This window comes from Cibotium barometz, chromosome 5 (assembly GCF_041138505.1).
Source record: "Cibotium barometz isolate CiBa-2024 chromosome 5, ASM4113850v1, whole genome shotgun sequence".
NCBI classification, from domain to species: Eukaryota; Viridiplantae; Streptophyta; class Polypodiopsida; order Cyatheales; family Cibotiaceae; genus Cibotium; species Cibotium barometz.
In genome coordinates, this window is record NC_141050.1 from 36,183,525 (window position 1) to 36,201,611 (window position 18,087).

The following is an 18,087-nucleotide window of genomic DNA, read 5'->3' on the forward strand; positions in this document are numbered from 1 at the left end:
GCTCGAATTGGTTGAGCGTCTATTGAAGAAACCATTGAACCTGAAGAAAAATCGATCAACCTCTTCTTCAAAATCTTTGATTCCCTTGGCTGATTCTCGAGTACATCTTTCCGTCCTCTAAAGCTATACTCTGCATCCAATTCAAAAGGCTTTCTTTTAAATCCCCTCGGCCCTGCATTATAAGAAACAGATACATGATTAATTTATAAAAACAGATGGCAAAATAACTATGTGTCTGTCTATGTGTGTCTGTGTCAGTGTGCGTGTGCATGTGCATGCGTGCGTGCGTGCGTGCGTGTGTGTGTGTGTGTGTGTGTGTGTGTGTGTGAGAGAGAGAGAGAGAGAGAGAGAGAGAGAGAGAGAGAGAGAGAGAGAGAAAATATTAGTAGCCATTTGACATGAAGATACAAAAACAAGAGCTTTGAAATCAGAATATCGTGCCTTTTGGCTATCAAAAGCAAACTTGAATATAGTTTACGTGCACATGCAACGATTCGTAAAGGATTATCTATGCATATATACCAATATAAAATTACATAGATATACCAATATATAGACACACACACAAAAAAATACACACACACACACACACACACACACACATATATACATATATACGTATGTACACACACACACACACACACACACACACACATATATATATATACACATGTATATATGTATACATACATACATATATATATATATATATATATACATATATACATGTATATATATATGTGTGTGTGTGTGTGAATATATATATATATATATATATATATATATATATGTATGTATGTATACATATATACATGTATATATATATGTGTGTGTGTGTGTGTGTGTGTATTTATATATACATACATATATATATATATATATGCATATATGTGTGTGTATATATATATATATATATGTATGTATGTATGTATGTATATATGTATACATATATATGTATATATGTGTATATGTATACATATATACATATATATATGTATATATTTGTACATATATACATGTACATACATATACATACATATATATATATATATATACATCTATATATACATATATATGTATACATATATATATGTATATATATTTATATATACAAATACATACATATATATACAAATACATACCTATATACACAAATACATACCTATATACAAATATATATATATATAGTATATACTTATAGATATCTATATATGTGTGTGTGTGTGCGTGTGTTTGTGTGTGTATGTGTGTATGTAGCCATTTGACGCGAAAAGGAAAAAGTAAGGGATTTCAAAACAGAATATCGCGTCTTTTGGCTGAAACCAAATTTATTTTTGATAGCAAAATAACGTGGTATTCCGTCTTGAAATATCCAGATTTTGCCTATATGGGTCATATGGCTGTTAGGGATTCCTTGAGATCTTAAAGCATGTAAAGATTTTAAAATAATGTCTTGAAAGAAGGTACATGAAAAAGCGTAATACACATACCTATTTTGGAATATCTGATTTGATTGATGTCGGTTTCCATTTTGTCACGCTTTTCCTCCATTCTAACAAGTGAAAGTACTGTACTCAAAGTGCAGTTTTAGTCGTCATTTCTCTCGGAAGCGTCACATCTAGATTCTCGCAAACAAGGGTATAGAAACTCTAACTGTGTCGAAATTTGGACAGTTCGAGAAACCTTAGAGAAATTTTAGGCAAAAAACTCTCCGAGTCTGTGAGTTTGTGTGAGAATAGTTTATTGGGTTGTGCTATTTAAATCGAAACGTGATATTAAAATGTGTCCGTATGACATTCAATCGAAGCATGACATGTGGAGTGCCTCGATATTTGTGTCAAACGGTCAATCAGCATGCAATGAATAAAACAATGACATGTGGCAAAAAAGTACTCTCTACACGTGTTGCATTTAAAGCGCACTTTCCCATTATTTAATGTCATTTTATTCTTGCAATCCGTGAACACGTGTTTGGTTTTTTGTCTAAAAAGATGATTTAAGCTAATCTTGTGTACTTTAAATGCCTCACGACTAATGCTTCAGCTCAGCCTCCAATGCTCCAGCTGCCTCACAATGCTCCATCTACCTCACGACCAATGCTCTCAGCTAAGTGAAATCTCTTAGCAGGTACCTATTCCAGATCACATTACGATCACAGAAATAGGATTAAAATTACCTTTTAAAAACCAGTAGGCATCGAAAAAGCACATTTGTTTCGTTATTTCTTAGGGTAACACCTGTCGAGTGAAGAAGTCATTATTTAAGCATGTTTCTTTAAAAATATGACAATATAGTCATCCCTCTACATACATATATATATATGTACCGCGACAACTGTATTGTCTTATTTGTAAAAAAAACATGCTTAAATATATTTAAACATACACCACAATATACCAATATTTTTATGATAGCTGAAAGGCGCGATATACCGATTCTAGTCTTCTTACTTTTTCTTATTCGTGTCAAATGGCTACTAGATGCATATAATTTTAATAGCTACTCAACGCGAATAGTCGAATTTAAAAGGTCCCAAAATGGAATATCGCGTCTTTCGGCTATGTGTACCAACTTTCTATATGATTCTACTAGAAGCGAATATAGTTGTGTATGTGTGTGTGTGTACACACACACACACACACACACACATACACACACACATACACACACATATTTATATACACATATATAGATATATTTTCATGCTTGCGCCTTCGTAGCCATTTGACGCAAATATGAAAATCTAAGAGGTTTGTAAATGGGAAATCGCGTCTTTCGGCTATCATGACCAAATGCTCATATGCTTGTACCTACATTTATATAGAAATGTAAAGCATATATGTAGATGTGTGTGTGTGTGTGTGTGTGTGTGTCTATATAAATATATAGATATATATATATATATATATATATATATAGAGAGAGAGAGAGAGAGAGAGAGAGAGATGCTTATGGATATGTTTTGAAATGTGCAGTTTTTGGTATGGTGAGGACTAAGAAAACTTCCCATAGGCAGGGCAAGGGTCTTGATGTTGGTATGAAGGCTGTTGCTAAACAGAGGAGAAAGGGAAAGCCTATGCATATTTTGAAACAAGCTAGGTGTAGAAGATTCTCTCAAAGGGTTACAATTTTAAGGGAGATTAGGAAAGCTCAAAAATGTATTGAGCTCTGTATTCCTAAGGCTCCTTTCTAGAGGCTTGTGAGGTCAGTTTGTGATCAATGGTGTCTTCAGATGAGGTGGAAGAGAACATGCTTGCTTTGTCTTCAGGAGGCAGCTGAAGATTTTATTCCAGAATATTTCAATGATATGTGTATAGTTGCTGCACACGCACATAGAATCACCATCATAGTTAAAGATTCTAAGACTCTCAAGAGAGTTAGGTGGAGATTTGAGAAGCTTCTATTTCCTGCCAAAATAATTGATCGTACAATGGGAGATATTCTTTTAATACCCCTTGTTAAGAAGCAGAGCAATGACATAAAGATCACAGAGGTGACACATGAAGTTAATACAAGAGCTAGGACTGAACAGAAGGCCAGGTTATAGTAGGAAGCACTGAATCAGAAGAATGCAAAGGCCATAGAGATGCCTACCGAGGATGATCTTTTAAGGGACAAATTATACCAAGAGGAAACTGTAAAATTAGATGCTGTTAATTTATAGGAATTGTTAAAATTTCAGAATGGTATATATGTCTTCGTAGCCCTGGACAATGGGGAGAGACAACTTAGTCTCGACTTGGTGGACCTAAATATACTGAAGCAAGAGAGAGGCCAGATCTCTGACTCTATTGTGTATGTATGTCTAAAGTAAGTTCTTCTTCATTTGAGTCTACTGTATATGTTTGCTTCAAGTTTGACAAATTTTACTGTTAAGGTATTTTTTTGAAATAAATTTCGCAGTTTGGTAAAGTGTAAGATCCCTGTAGAGTCCACTACAAGACAATGCTGCCATACACGCGTTTCATACACGCGATAAATTACGGGCGCGTGTATGGTCGCACATGTATTTGAATAGTATCGAGCGCGTGTATTTTGGCATTTAAATTTGCATGTATATTCGCATCTATCAGCGCGTGTATAAGCGCGTGTATTTTGGCATTTAAATTCGCGTGTATATTGGCATCTATCAGCGCGTGTATATACACGCAATAATACACGCATCAATACACGCTCTAATAAGAAAAACTGAATTCCTTTACAAAATTAAAAACTATTTTCTTTAAACCATCTCATAGTACATTACAGTATATATCATTACACAATCCCACTACATACATTTACAACAATGAAATATATTCAAAAATAAATCATGAGATGATAATTAAAAGACAACACATACAATAGAAATGTCATCAATTTAGAACGATACAGTGACGGATTGGTTAGGATTCGATCTCATCTTCAATAAGATTGATCCTTGCCAAACGATCAACATCAATATCCATTTGATCAATTTGTAAGGCTACGATTAAATTTATTCCACTATCGATATTCTGTCCATTGATAATGGTATCGATGTCCTGATCATCCTCATCAACATCACCATCATCCTCAATGGTAGGGTCATTCTCATGATCATGTGAGCAATGGCACGCTCATCCTCATTATCATGATCATCTCTTATTTCTTGATCATAGATCACAACATCTTCATTGACATGTTCAACATCATCTTCATTGCGGCTTGTTACATCCTCCATATGCTCCATATTAGTGAATGTATTATACATCACTTTGGAACGTGGTGCAATAGGGATGACGTACCACCATTTAATGTCATGCACCATTGGTAGATAGATAGCCTACTCAAATACACATATTGCAGTAATTAATTAGCATATCAAAAGTCAAGGGGTACGCGAGCTTAGATATATATGTACATGAAACACATTAGTAAAAAAATGCATACCTGCTCACATTGTTGTGGCAATATGAGCCTATCTTTCTTTGTTTGCCAAAACTTTGTAGAGTCAATAGTTACATAGCCACTTGCATGGCGTTTTATCGTTGCATTAGGCCCTTTTTCCACCACGTTCATTTGCCATTTGACATCCAAAACATACACAAAGAAGTGACGAAAGTCAAGCCTAAATATGTCTTGGATTGTGCCACAATAATCATCCATTTTTCCATTAGCTCCCTCAAAGCTACTAATGACACCGCAATCTTGTGTATTCCTCTTTTCATCAATTCTTTGTGTTCGAAAATGCTTGCCTTCACACCATATAGCATTGAACATAGTGCACTGGACCAACATAGAAGTAATATTTGTGTAAGCAATGTGAATAAATATTAAAAGCAAATCACTTACAACTAATACAAAACATTAGTTCTATGTACCTTTAACATGCATCCTCGTGCATACTCCCATTCTTTCGCCGTGATGCAGCTCCTCGTCGCTCTCTGCTCTCTCCATTTCCTCATGCAACCAATCAACATGGATATCATTCGAAAGTGTTGCTAGATGCTTAGGGTACGCCTTACGAGAGCCATGTTGCCTTCGAAATAGAGCACTCTCTGCTTGCCTTTTTGTCTTTGCATCCTCATATCTTGTAATCCGTCTGCTTATCACATCACTATTAAGAATGCAAGTGAAATTGAGATCATCAATCAATGTTCTGTCAATTACTTTACTCTGTCCGTTTCCTTGAGGCACAATAGAGGTCCTCAAGTCCTCTTCATTGCTCCATAGTCGTGGCAAAGAGCTGTCCACCTGACCAAGAAATTCTGAAATATATACAAGAGACTCTTGTATCAACCAACCCTCGGCCATGCTTCCTTCAGGCCTTGCACTTTGCCTCACAAAGTCTTTTAAGGTCTTCATGAAGCGCTCTAGGAAGAACATCCAACGTGCATGCACAGTTCCACATAAAGCGATTTCGTCCACTAAATGCACAATGAGATGTAGTTGACTTGTGAGAATGGTTCGCGGAAAAGTCGATGCTAGTAGGTAGTATGAACTGCGCACATAAGAGCACATGTATGTATGGTTTATGGCATTACAAAATTTAATTTCAACGTACAAGACTTGGAAAACACTTACTTGGAGCATCTTGTGCCAATCGTGGGACTTCAACCCATATAGTTGCTCAACGCCTCTTTTCTTAGTGGTTGTAAAGGCTCCCTTCAATGATCTCATGCATCCAATGGGAGTACGCAAAGTGGTGATAGCCTGCTTTACTTGCTTCTCCTCTTTCTTTGATATAATCCATGGTGCAGGCGGAAGATGAACGTGCCCACCCTCCTCTCGTGGCCAAGCTTGACGCATACATCCTGCGACCCATAAGTCCTCACGTACGCTAACATTGTCTCGTTTACCAATAACATGTTCCCAAATACCAGATCCCACATTCTTGAAGATATGCATGGGATCAAGAAGATGGTTGATCTTAAGATGGGTCCAATATGGTAGCCGAAAAAAATGGAGTACCTACACAAGGGATTGCTCTATGTGACCTTTAATCCAATTAGAGACTACACAAAACAAGATTGAAAAACATTACTATACCTGTTCATGCCATCTGGAGGAAGAATATTTGTAGAGTCCCAAATACGCTTCCAATTTGCATGAAGTGTTTGTGGAGGAATGTTACTCTTACTAGAAACATATTTAGGATGATCTGAGGGGAGAAATCGATGATGATTATCGAATATGGTCTTACACACACCGTCAGCATACTCATGTACTATAACGAAGGGCCACAAACAGGACATGCATGTTTACCCGATGTTTTCAAACCTGTTAAAATATAAATAAAAGTTAGAATAATAAAGTCAATATTTATAATTAATATAGCCAATAGTATTAGAGTAGGGAGGTAATTAGAATTCTTACCAGAACAATCGCTATATCCTGGAAAGTCAAGCATTGTCCACATCAACACTGCTTTTAAGTCGAAGTGTCGAGAGGAGGGAGGCCTACTAATGTCCACCACCGCAACACCTCTCCATAGTTCCTCCAACTCATCAATCAACGGTTCGAGATAAACATCCATATGTTTGACTTTATGTTTCCCTGCATCCAATATCATCAATTAGTCCTAAATCCTAAACCTTAAACCACTAATTCAAATTTGCAAGTTAGAATGCTTACTTCAATAATGCGTCAAGACTTGCATTTCTCCATCCATAAACTATTTGTATATTGAGTAGTTCAAGTGAAGCACGTAAAATAGAGAATGTGCACCCTTCAAAAACTGGTGTCGATGAAGCCTTGTAAAGATACTCTTGTTCCATATCATCGTCGTCCATACCTTTGGGATCATCCTTAAAAAGATTCCGCACCATATCATCAAACACTTCCTCTTCCACAACTTCGTGGGGTGCAGGGCTATTGTCATCCAAATCCCACTCATCTCTAACAATAGATCCCGAAGCTCCAGCATCATCTCGTCGACCCTTTGCGTGCTCTCGCCGTGCGTAGGGAACCATGTTAGGGTGTGGTACTGCATCCTGCTTCAATTAGAGTTTATATATTACAACTCCATTAATTTAATTTGGATACCATGAGTCATTTGAATACCATCAATTTACATCTACTCACCTCTAAACCTGTTTGATTCCATTCTCCATACATGGAGATGTGATTCAAGGTAATTCGACGTGCACGTACAATGCATCCTTGACATCGAGTACACATACACTTAATCCTTTGTCCCAACCACACATCACGATTACGATGACGCATTGTCTCATCTTTACCAGAACTGCTTAAGGAGGTTGATGACATCATATGTACAAACCAAAAAACACAAAATCATAATCTGTTTTCAATGAAAGTATAAAAATCGTGTGTATTAACGTGGCTATATCCTAAAAATTGCATGTATTAACGCGGCTATATCCTAAAAGTTACGTGTATTAACGCGGCTACTTCTTGAAAATTGCATGTCTAACGCGGCTAGATCCTAAAAATCACGTGTATAAACGAAATACACGTGTTCCTGCACGCGACGACCTGTTTAAACTAAAAATAACCCACCTTCCCCAAATAAACATATTGAACTAACATATCTGCTCTCTTTCGTTTTCGCCTCTTCCAACAGACACTAAACCTAAGTGCAAGGAGCAAACAAGGAGCACACACGGGTGAAAGAAACCGACCAAAAAAGAAGACTCACTTTTTCAGAGGTGAGTCAGTTTGTCCTTTACCTTGTCTCTTTCCTCAGATTTGTTTATGCTATTTTCTCTTTGCTTTTTGGGTTTGTCTGCGTCCTTCTCTAGTTGCCATCTGGTGAACGATTCGGACAGGGGCGACAGTGGGCCTTTTATAAGGACACATTGTCGGAGGTCGATCGCTTTCAAAAAATTTTTTGCGCAAGTCACGTGTAAAAACGCGTGTATGTCTACATGTATCCTGTCTGCACAGACTATTCACGCGCATATACACGTATTTCAGGACGAGTGTATACACGCGTTTCTGGATGGGTGTATACACGCGTTTCTAGATGGGTGTATACACGAGACTGTGTTTCCTATTTCTATGGTTTGCAGGCTGATAGGTGGCTTGGATGATGATATTTGTGTGAGTGAAGAGACAGCCCATGATGTACATGAGGATTATTTTTACAGATTCTTTATGGATATTCCAGGTTCTTCATCCGATCCATTTGCGTACTCCTTCCATGCCTGGTGTCTATACCCCTACCGCGAGTATCCAGGGCATCCACACTGTCGTCTATGCCTACGAGTCCCGATGAGACGGCATGCAGCTTCTCCTCTTCCACGCCCACCGAGGAGACATACCTCGTCCCAGACACACTCACGCACACCCTCCCAAGCACCGTCATGTCAAGGCTAACAGCCACCATCACGTACTCCCTCAGAGCCACCGTCACGTTAGGGCTCACAGCCACCGTCACATAGACAATCCCCCGTGACTCCACCCGCAGTAGTAGGAAGAGTGGGAGTGGAGGATGCGGCGGGTGCTTTGGTGGGGGAGGTAGTAGGGCACGCGGTGAGAGAGGAGATAGAGGGAGAAGAGTTAGAGACAGTTCGGAAGAGGAGGAGATGAGAGAGGTGGAGGGAGTGATCTGCTATGATGTGACGCATAGGGGCGGGATAGTGATGGATGCGAGGGGGAAAGAGGTAATGGAGTACATGCTTGGGGTAGTATCAAACTTGTATAGAAATTATTTTATTAAATTTAAAGATCAAAATAGCCGATTAGTTGGGGGGGTGATAGAGGCTGTACATAGTCGGTACCCCAATCCCCCACATGCTACATTCTCGGATGTATGGGGAAGGACGCGAATAAGGGAGATCTTAACTAATAAAAGATCTCACCTTAAAAAACTCGCGTACGATGATGGGCTAAATGTAGCTGCGGGTGGCTATCCTGCCGAGAAACCTGCCACCACTGCGCACAAACGCGAGTGGAAGGAGGCAAAGAAATGAGCAGAGGGTGGCGTGAAGAGCAGGCAGCATGTGGAGGCACGGCGGATCCAGATGGAGACCATTGGATCTTCGCATTTTGGATCTGGCGGCATCGAATCATGGGAGGCAGAGTTCGTAAGTATCTTGCCACTTTATTTGATTGTTTACTTAATTCATTGATTCTATAATTGTTTTGATCTTACAAATTGTGTTGATTATGATACAACGACGGGTTACGGGGAGGAAGCCCACAGTCCATGATACTGGGTATGCTCGCCGGCATAGCAGACGTGACACGTGGGCCATCTTCAGAGCCGAGGGACGTATTACGAATGCATAGTTTGAGATGGCCATGAGACCATACGGTCGACAGGTACTTGAAAACTCTAAACGAATGATTTTGGTTTATTGAATTACATATATATATACTTATATACTATATATTACTTGAACAGGCACAAGCTGCTGATGATCCACCCGCCGCCACCCCCACTGGAGAGGGTGGACATAAGCACTACTCATCGGACATTCCGACCGATATGAGCTCATCTGAGCATGGAGGGAGCATCGAGTCATCATCTGGGTCTGAGTAGTACTCAAACTTATAGTATCACATTCCATATTGAGGATGTGGTTGTATATATTTTTTTGTAAACTAAAGCCATGGGCTACTTCGACATATAGACTCCCTTGTATATATGTGTGAAATTTTAATAGTAATATTGAATCGTGAATCGATAGTATTACATTCATGTATGTCTTGAATCGTGTATTCACAATGTATGCATTCATGTCGTTCTTGTCTTAATCTTCCTCGTGGATATCTTCTTCGTGGATGGTCCAATGCACCCAAAAAAAAAATCCAGAGAGTGTTATTGGGTGCTGGAATGCTGGAACAGCATTCAGGTACCAAATAGCACTCTCTAGATTTTTTTTGCTCTCTATTCGCGTGTATAAACGCGTCAGATCTGCAAAAAGTCACGCGTATAAACGCATCAAATCTGAGAAATACGCGTGTATAAGCGCATCTAAAGTGACAAAACGCGTGTATAGACGCCTGTTATGAGCGCGTCTATATATAGTTGAACTGACAAAACGCGTGTATGGACCCGTGTATCAGCGCGTCTGAACAGTCCTATACACGTGCTTTTACACGCATGTCTCTGGCCGCGATTATACACGTGCTGATACACGGGTCCGCTACTTTTTTTCACAAGTCATTTTTAGCGGCTACTAGGAGCGCGGGTATGAGCCCGATCCCTTGTAGTGGTCCCAGACAGAAGTTTTTATTCTTAATTCTCAATTGGCTCTTCTACTAAGGGTCAAAAGTACCCCACTGGATAACATAAGAAGATAGTTTACTTACTGCAACTTCAAGGAAGTCAACACAATTATTTTTCCATATGAATCAAGGTAAATATACATATTTTTTTATTTTATTTAAAATTTTGATTGATTAAATGTCTTTTTTTTAACTCAGGTTTTTAATGTTTCAACAATCATTGGAGCCTTGTCTGTTTGGAGCTAGACAAGAAGATTGTCTGGACTATAAATTCCATACTAGGCACACACCCTAAATTGAGACTATGAGTCTTGCTCATTTATATTACTCTAAATTACCAAGTCCTTCTGTAATTTCTTGTGTCTTATTAAATTTGTATGCCTTGACAGTTGTATTAAGAGAATGCTTACAGCCATTGGCCCTATTTGCCCGGTTGAAGGCATTTTTGACTCTGCAATCAAGGAAATATATGTGCCATATCAAACAAATAGCTATTCATGTGGCTGGAGAACTATTATACATGTAGAGTACCTACTAGATAGCTTGTTTCAACATAACTCTACATGGACCAAGGTAATAAAACTTATTGATCATTTCTACCTCAGCAATCATAAATTTATGCTCTAATAAACTTGATGATTTTTTTCTCTTTCACTTTAGTCAACTATTGAAAGATACGACAACCTCTTTGTCGAGCGCTATAGAGTGATGATACGGATGATCTTAAGATGTGACGCACCTACTTTCCTAGATGAGGTTGAGGTTCTCGTCGACGATGGACCTGTTCAGCCAGAGGCCAACCAAGGGAAGGTAGAGAAGAGTGTTGAGTAAGAGAAGAACGGTGAGGAGGGAAAAGGAGAGAAGGAGGAGGAGGGCAGAGAAGAGAAGGGTGAGGAGGAGGAGGAGGGAAAACGACAGATTGTGGAGGAGGGCAGGGAAGAGAAGGGTGAGAAGGAGAAGATGGATGAGGAGGAGAAGAAAGATGAGAAGGAGAAGATGGATGAGGAGGAGAAGGGTGAGGAGGGCAAGGAAGAGAAGTGTGAGGTGGAGAATATGGTTGAGTAGGAGAAGAAGGATGAGAATGTTGCAGAAGACTAGAACAAGGAGCTGGAAGAGGAGGAGGGAGTTGACCTCAAGGACATAGATGGAGATGTGGAACATACACCTCAAAAGATTGATGTGAGCCAGTAGACAATTTATTTGTAACATTCTTTAAAGGAATGCCCACTACATTTATAAGTAGTGAAGGTTTGTAACATTTCTTATCAAACTAATTGAAATGTTTTCTGAATTCAGAGACTGATCATTCTAGACGTAAATGGTCTACTTCTCAAAAGGAAGTCTATTCCTTTCAAAATATTAGCGGGGCGAGAACATTTTGTATAGGGTATATGCACATGATGCTGAGGCCAGGAGTGGCAGATTTTGTCAAGTTTGTGCTCTATTTTTTCCAGGCTGCCATTTGGTCCTCAATGGCTCCGTAGATCTTGGAACCTATGATCAGAGTGCTTTGCACAGAAACAGGTTTTGAGCCAAGCGACTTTTATTTTATCTACGATCAAAGGGCTTGTGAAGTGCATCCCAGTATGTTTCATCCATGCAAAGAGGGAGTGCCGATGTACACTAAGCCCTTTGTCATTATCCATCTACCTATTGACATACATAATACTTTGTTGATAGATGATACCCCTCTGAAGGGGATATTTAATCCATAGCACACTTGTATATCACCCCTACCTTTTGAGGGAGATGTAGATGATAAGTTTTTGGAACAGACACTAATTCCTTATTTAAAAGGCTTGTACGATTTTTCTGGCACAGTCCCAGAATATGTAAAAAATAATCCATTTAATTGAAGTAATTTCTTATAAATCAAAGTTATGACTCGTATACATTGCTTGCTTTCTTTCATTGCTAATATAAAAAAGAAGTACTGATAATATAAAAATGATGTACATTGTCTTGCAATCAAAAGTGTTGATAACATAAAAAAGTACATTGTCTTGGATCAAAATTACATGGGTAACTGAAGTTACATAGGAATGATAATTACTTTGTTCTGCAAATCTTTGCAAATAATTGTCTTTTCTCTTCTCTACAGCACCTTTCTTCCATTGTGAAAGAAAGAAAACTCTGATGGCATCTCATGTATGCATTCGTCTATGATATCTTTCCTCAAATGCTGTAGACTGCATAGCTCCTTGACTGAAATGACTGTGAGCAAGGTTGAGTTTGCATCATATACTTCAATATCTGTCACTTTGTTACCCTCTAAACTGGCCACTTCTTGATCCATTGGAACTAGCTCCCCTTTGTAACGAGATCGTTTGTACCAACATGACATGATGAATGTTTGTGTTGCTATCATGTACTTAACATTCAGTGTCTCTGATGCGATCTCGCAATGGAACTAGCTCCCCTTTGATGTAACGAGATCGTTTGTACCAATATGACATGATGAATGTTTGTGTTGCTATCATGTACTTAACATTCATCAGTGTCTCTGATGCGATCTCGCAATGGATCTCTTCATGCACTTTCCTATCCCAACTCTCGTCAAGTAAGGTTGCCAAGAATGTAGAATCTAGATTTTTGCAAATGAGCATAGTATTTGCAATTTTAACCTCACAGACATTAAAAAGCTCCACAAAAACAGTTATTGGCAGGTAAAGCATAATTTTCACTATTCATGTGGGGCTACTCCCTCTTAGTGATTGCTACACGTCTTTGTAAAGCTTACTCTTTATAGATTCTATAATGCATGAATCAAGAATTAGCCAATCTATGTGATTCCAATCTACTTGGAGAGGCAGATTTTCTAAGCGTCCATGGGTATTGTCTTTGTCCAGCAAATAGTAAAAGTGGTCATTAAAAAAAAATACCTGCATCTGCAAAGCTTCTTTTACTCCTGCCCTCATACTGCAGCTGCCCAATGTGTGCATGTACCACAATCATGATCCCATTGATGCATTCAATTGGTTGCCACTCTTCATATATGATGAGGGATACACATTTACATACACAAACAATTGAACCCGAGAATGAGAACAATAATTCAATGATTAATGGTATTAATACTGATAACAATAATGAATTGCTTTCAGGTTCAGAGGATTACAATTTATTTTATGTGGTTGCAAGGATGGTTGATCCTCTCTACTAGGTACAAGCTCGTTGTGCATGTAGACATGTTGCACAAGCACCTCCTTTATAGTTGTCCTTCCGCTCTCTATCTTGAAGTCTTTGATTCTACCCTTCCATGACAATATGAAAATGTTCTTGCTGCTTGTATGTTTTCACCTTCTTAGTTGTATAAGCACCCAAGTTCCCTTGGTTATCCATTGGTTCTGTTCATTGACTGTGTTGGAGATAAGTACAGAAAACATTGATGATCTAGGTCTCCTTGGCCTTTGAAGTGTTTTGTCAATGTCGTGCGATGTGTAGGGTATGACTGACATGATATGAACCGATGGTCTGTAGCCATTGTTTATAAAAAATATACAGAACTGAAAGATTAGAGTAGAAGGATGAAGGAAAGCAGTGCGTAGCTACGAGAATGAAGAGAGCAAAACAAGAAGAAGAATATATACGAAGGTAGTTCACTTTAAAATTTCCCTCCTCGTTGACAAGAAAAGACAAGATATCGAGGATGAAAAATTCTCCATGTGTACTTGGGCAGGCGTCTTCAATGCAATTTTTGTCGGATTCTCCAAAAAGTTATTTATTTAAGATGAATACGATTGTTTTTGGAATAAACATAAAAACTTTTTTAGACTTTTTAAATGAATATAGCTAATTTTCAACGTTACGTTGCCTGCTTGCTCATTGGTTTGGCGGCTATTTTCTCTCTCTTCTAAAAGGCCCTCCAAATGACCTCCGAAATGTTCTACTGCATCTCAAAGGCCCAAGAATGTTTGGAGCTTGTAGATTCTACCCTATGCCAATGATAGCGAGAAAGGAGATCATGAGGGTTAAGCACTCTTCATGATATTTTCAAAGGCAACTTTATACATATACTTCTATATGGTCAGTAAGTAAGGTGATGAAGCAACACTTCACACATGTACATATACTTCTATGTGGTCAGCAAGGTGATGAAGCAAGACTTCACGCATATAAATTTTCCTTCGTTTTTGCAGCAATCAAATGTGAAGTACTTTGGTTCCTACCCAAGTTTAGCCCACTACGTGTGATACTGTAAGGTTAGTTTTGGATGTTTATGGTTATTTGGGTTGCGGATTGCCTTAGTTATAGATATTAAGACTTAAAGATTTGTAACTATTGTTTTTGATAATAGAAATAGCACTTGCCACAATTTCATAACATGTTTCCTACATGATTTTCAAGTTTGAGCCTCAAAAATATTTATTTTTCTCACGAATAATTTTTGTGGAGATATAATATCCATAGGTTTCCTCTCTCTCTCTCTGTCTCTGTCTCTCTCTCTCTCTCTCTCTCTCTCTCTCTCTCTCTCTCTCTCTCTCTCTCACACACACACACAACAAGAATCAAAAGCCAAATAGGTAATGAAAACAAGGTTATATTCTTCAATTTTTTGATAATTTAAAAATAATTTTAAAATATAAAAATTAAATATTTTTAGTAATTAAAAGTAATTATTATTAAAAAATAAATATAATTACTTTCAAAAAACAGATTTAAGTCTTTATCTCTTCATTATTACAATACACTAGCTCTTTCTCTCCCTCACCTATAGAACTGAGTTCCATGCAAGTCACTAAAGCAATAGCTCTCTTATTAACAAAACCTTCCCATTTCAAAACATAAGAAACAACATCTTTCAACATCTCTCACAACTTTGTGTGGAAGACACTTTCAAATTTCCATGTATTGATGCAAGGGAACATACCAATGCACATTCAGTGCACATACCGACAACAATATCGATGACTTCTATCGATACAAACACTGACGATAGTATTGAGGCTCATAAGATCACATGCCTGAAAGAAAAAAAATGTCGGTACTAGGTAGATATCTTGTAGTGATTATCTAAAACTTTATGATAGTAAAACTACTAACTCCTAAGTCTTAGCATTTGATAGTTGTGATAAACATTTGGTGCCAAATTAAACATTGAAGGTGGTGGATTTCATGGTTGGGGTTGCATATTGCCCCTTTGAAACTTAATAAATTGTATTGAAAATATTTGGTGCCAAATTAAATATTAAACCTGGATTTCATGGTTGGGGTTGCACATTTGAAACTTAATAAATTGTATTGAGGCGGTTTAATAATAATATTATTTTGACAACACGGCACTACAGCAGGGGTTTTAAAATATTATTCTTGACAACACGATAATGAAGATCATTACAACCCCAGCTCAGGAACAACCCCTACTGAAAGTCGACACGAAGAACTGCTATCGGCCAGTAAGAGGCTCCGTTGAGAAGGCGAGGGAAGACGCCCGAGGGGGGAGGGAGAGACCAAAAGCTAGAGGGGGAGGCGGAGGCGGAGAAGGGATGAGGAGAGGGCATGGACGACTTCGTGGATGGAGGGGCGGAAGCTAGGCCCAGCATGAGCAGGAGCTCCATCTCCTTCTCATCATATGAAGCAAGGCGTTTGTCCGCTGCCTCTAGTAGTCGGCCCTCCTGGTGGAGCGCCCACAGTGAGCGCAGTACCTCAGCTGAAAGGCGTCGCCTCTACCGCCACCGCGCCCCAAAGCTATATAGGTCAGACTCTCTTGTCACCATCCCCGTCTCCGTGCATCCGGGAGCCATGTACCCTGGCGTGCCGGCGATGGTCCTGGTCTCTACCCCAGCGCTGGCGTCCCTGCCCTCGATCAACCTTGCCAAGCCGAAATCGCCCAACCTAGCATTGAAATCGGCGTCCAACATCAAATTGCTGGGCTTGAGATCTCTGTGCACTACAATCATTTCCCACTCTTCATGCAGGTAGAGCAGACCTGCCGCCAAACCCTTGTACACATGGTACCTCCTCTCCCACCCAAGCACCTCATGTCCGCCTTCAACTTTAAGCCACTTGTCCAGGCTCCCGTTGGGCACGTACTCGTACACCAGCAGCAGCCTCCCTCGCCCGCGGTCGTGGCACCATCCAAGCAGCTGCACTAGGTTCTTGTGGCGTAGTCTGCCTATGATGGTCACCTCCGCTATGAACTCCTGGACGCCCTGCTTCGACTGCTGCGATAGACATTTCACGGCCACTGCTGACTTGTCCGATGGCAACGCCCCTCTGTAGACGGCCCCGAAGCCACCTTCTCCTAGAAGGCAACTGGCGCTGAAGTTGTTAGTCGCTTTCCTCAGCTCCCTGTAGGTGAACTTTCAAGGGCCGAAGTTTAGGTTGGCCCAATTCTGGCGCAACAGATCAGCCCTCCTCCTCCTCTTTCTTGACACCAGGATAAGCATAGTCACGACAAACAGCAAAATTATCAGAGCTGCGCCACCGGCAATCAGTCCGACAAGAAGCGGCGCAAGAGCTGTGCTCCCGGAGGAGACAGGGAAGCCTTCAGCAGTGAAATTCCAGACGAGAACACAATGGGTTTCTGAAACAGTCCCTGTAGAAGCAGAGAAGCCCACATAGACTATTTCTGGGAGATACTGGCGGAGGTTGATTTCGAACTGAGAGATCACTGGGCGGACTGGCTTGTCCATGTTGGGTCCATCATTAGCTAGGTACACATCAAGCATGTGGCCATGTCCGTCGTAGTCGATCCAGACGCTGGTATTGGTGCTTGTATTGCGGTTGAGGGAGACATTCTGAGGGGTGAGAGACTGGTTAATGATGGAAACTACGCTGTGGATGTTGACGCCCACATGATTACTATCCGGATCAAAGGCGTCCTTGAAGGTATCAAATTCTACCGCCACAAGCCTCTGCATGCTATCAGCGCTTCCAGGGCTTGCATCAAGGCTCGCATTGAAGAGACCAAGCCACTCCCCATAGCCGTTCTCAACGTCTGTTTCATTTCCCCTATGCGAGCTCAAGAGAAACGTCATACCCTCGCTTGTGGCATTGCTACCACCGGTCCCCATCGGCCCCCATATTCAGCAGAAAGCAGGTGTTGAAAGATGCTGTGTAGTTGTATTCGGGATCCCAAATCCGCGGGGATTTGTAGTCTGTGATTTGTCCAGACTGTTGTAGACTTCTATTCTGTCCGAGCCCGTGTCGTAGGTCACCTGCAGTGCACCAAGGTGGATACCAGAGCTTCTTGCCGAGAAGTCCAGCGAAGGCATGTCGCTTGGTGTGAAACTATCGAAGGAGAAGTCGAGATCTTGGACCTGCTCCGGGCGAGGCAAGACAGCCACAGAATCAGAAAGAATGTGAACGGTGGACGCAGGAGAAAGCCGCTGAGGCCAGGCAGAGCAGCCATTAAAGGTGGCAGTAGGGAGCTGAGGCCAGGCGAAGTGGCGCCTCTAAAGGTGCAGAGAGACTGTTCTTGAACGT

The 18,087-nt window shown here is 40.0% G+C and overlaps 1 pseudogene; it reads right to left on the reverse strand.

Moving 5' to 3' along the window:
* Window positions 1-16,325: 16,325 nt before the first annotated feature.
* On the reverse strand, window positions 16,326-17,639 carry LOC147638432 (L-type lectin-domain containing receptor kinase S.4 pseudogene; annotated as a pseudogene).
* Window positions 17,640-18,087: the final 448 nt, after the last annotated feature.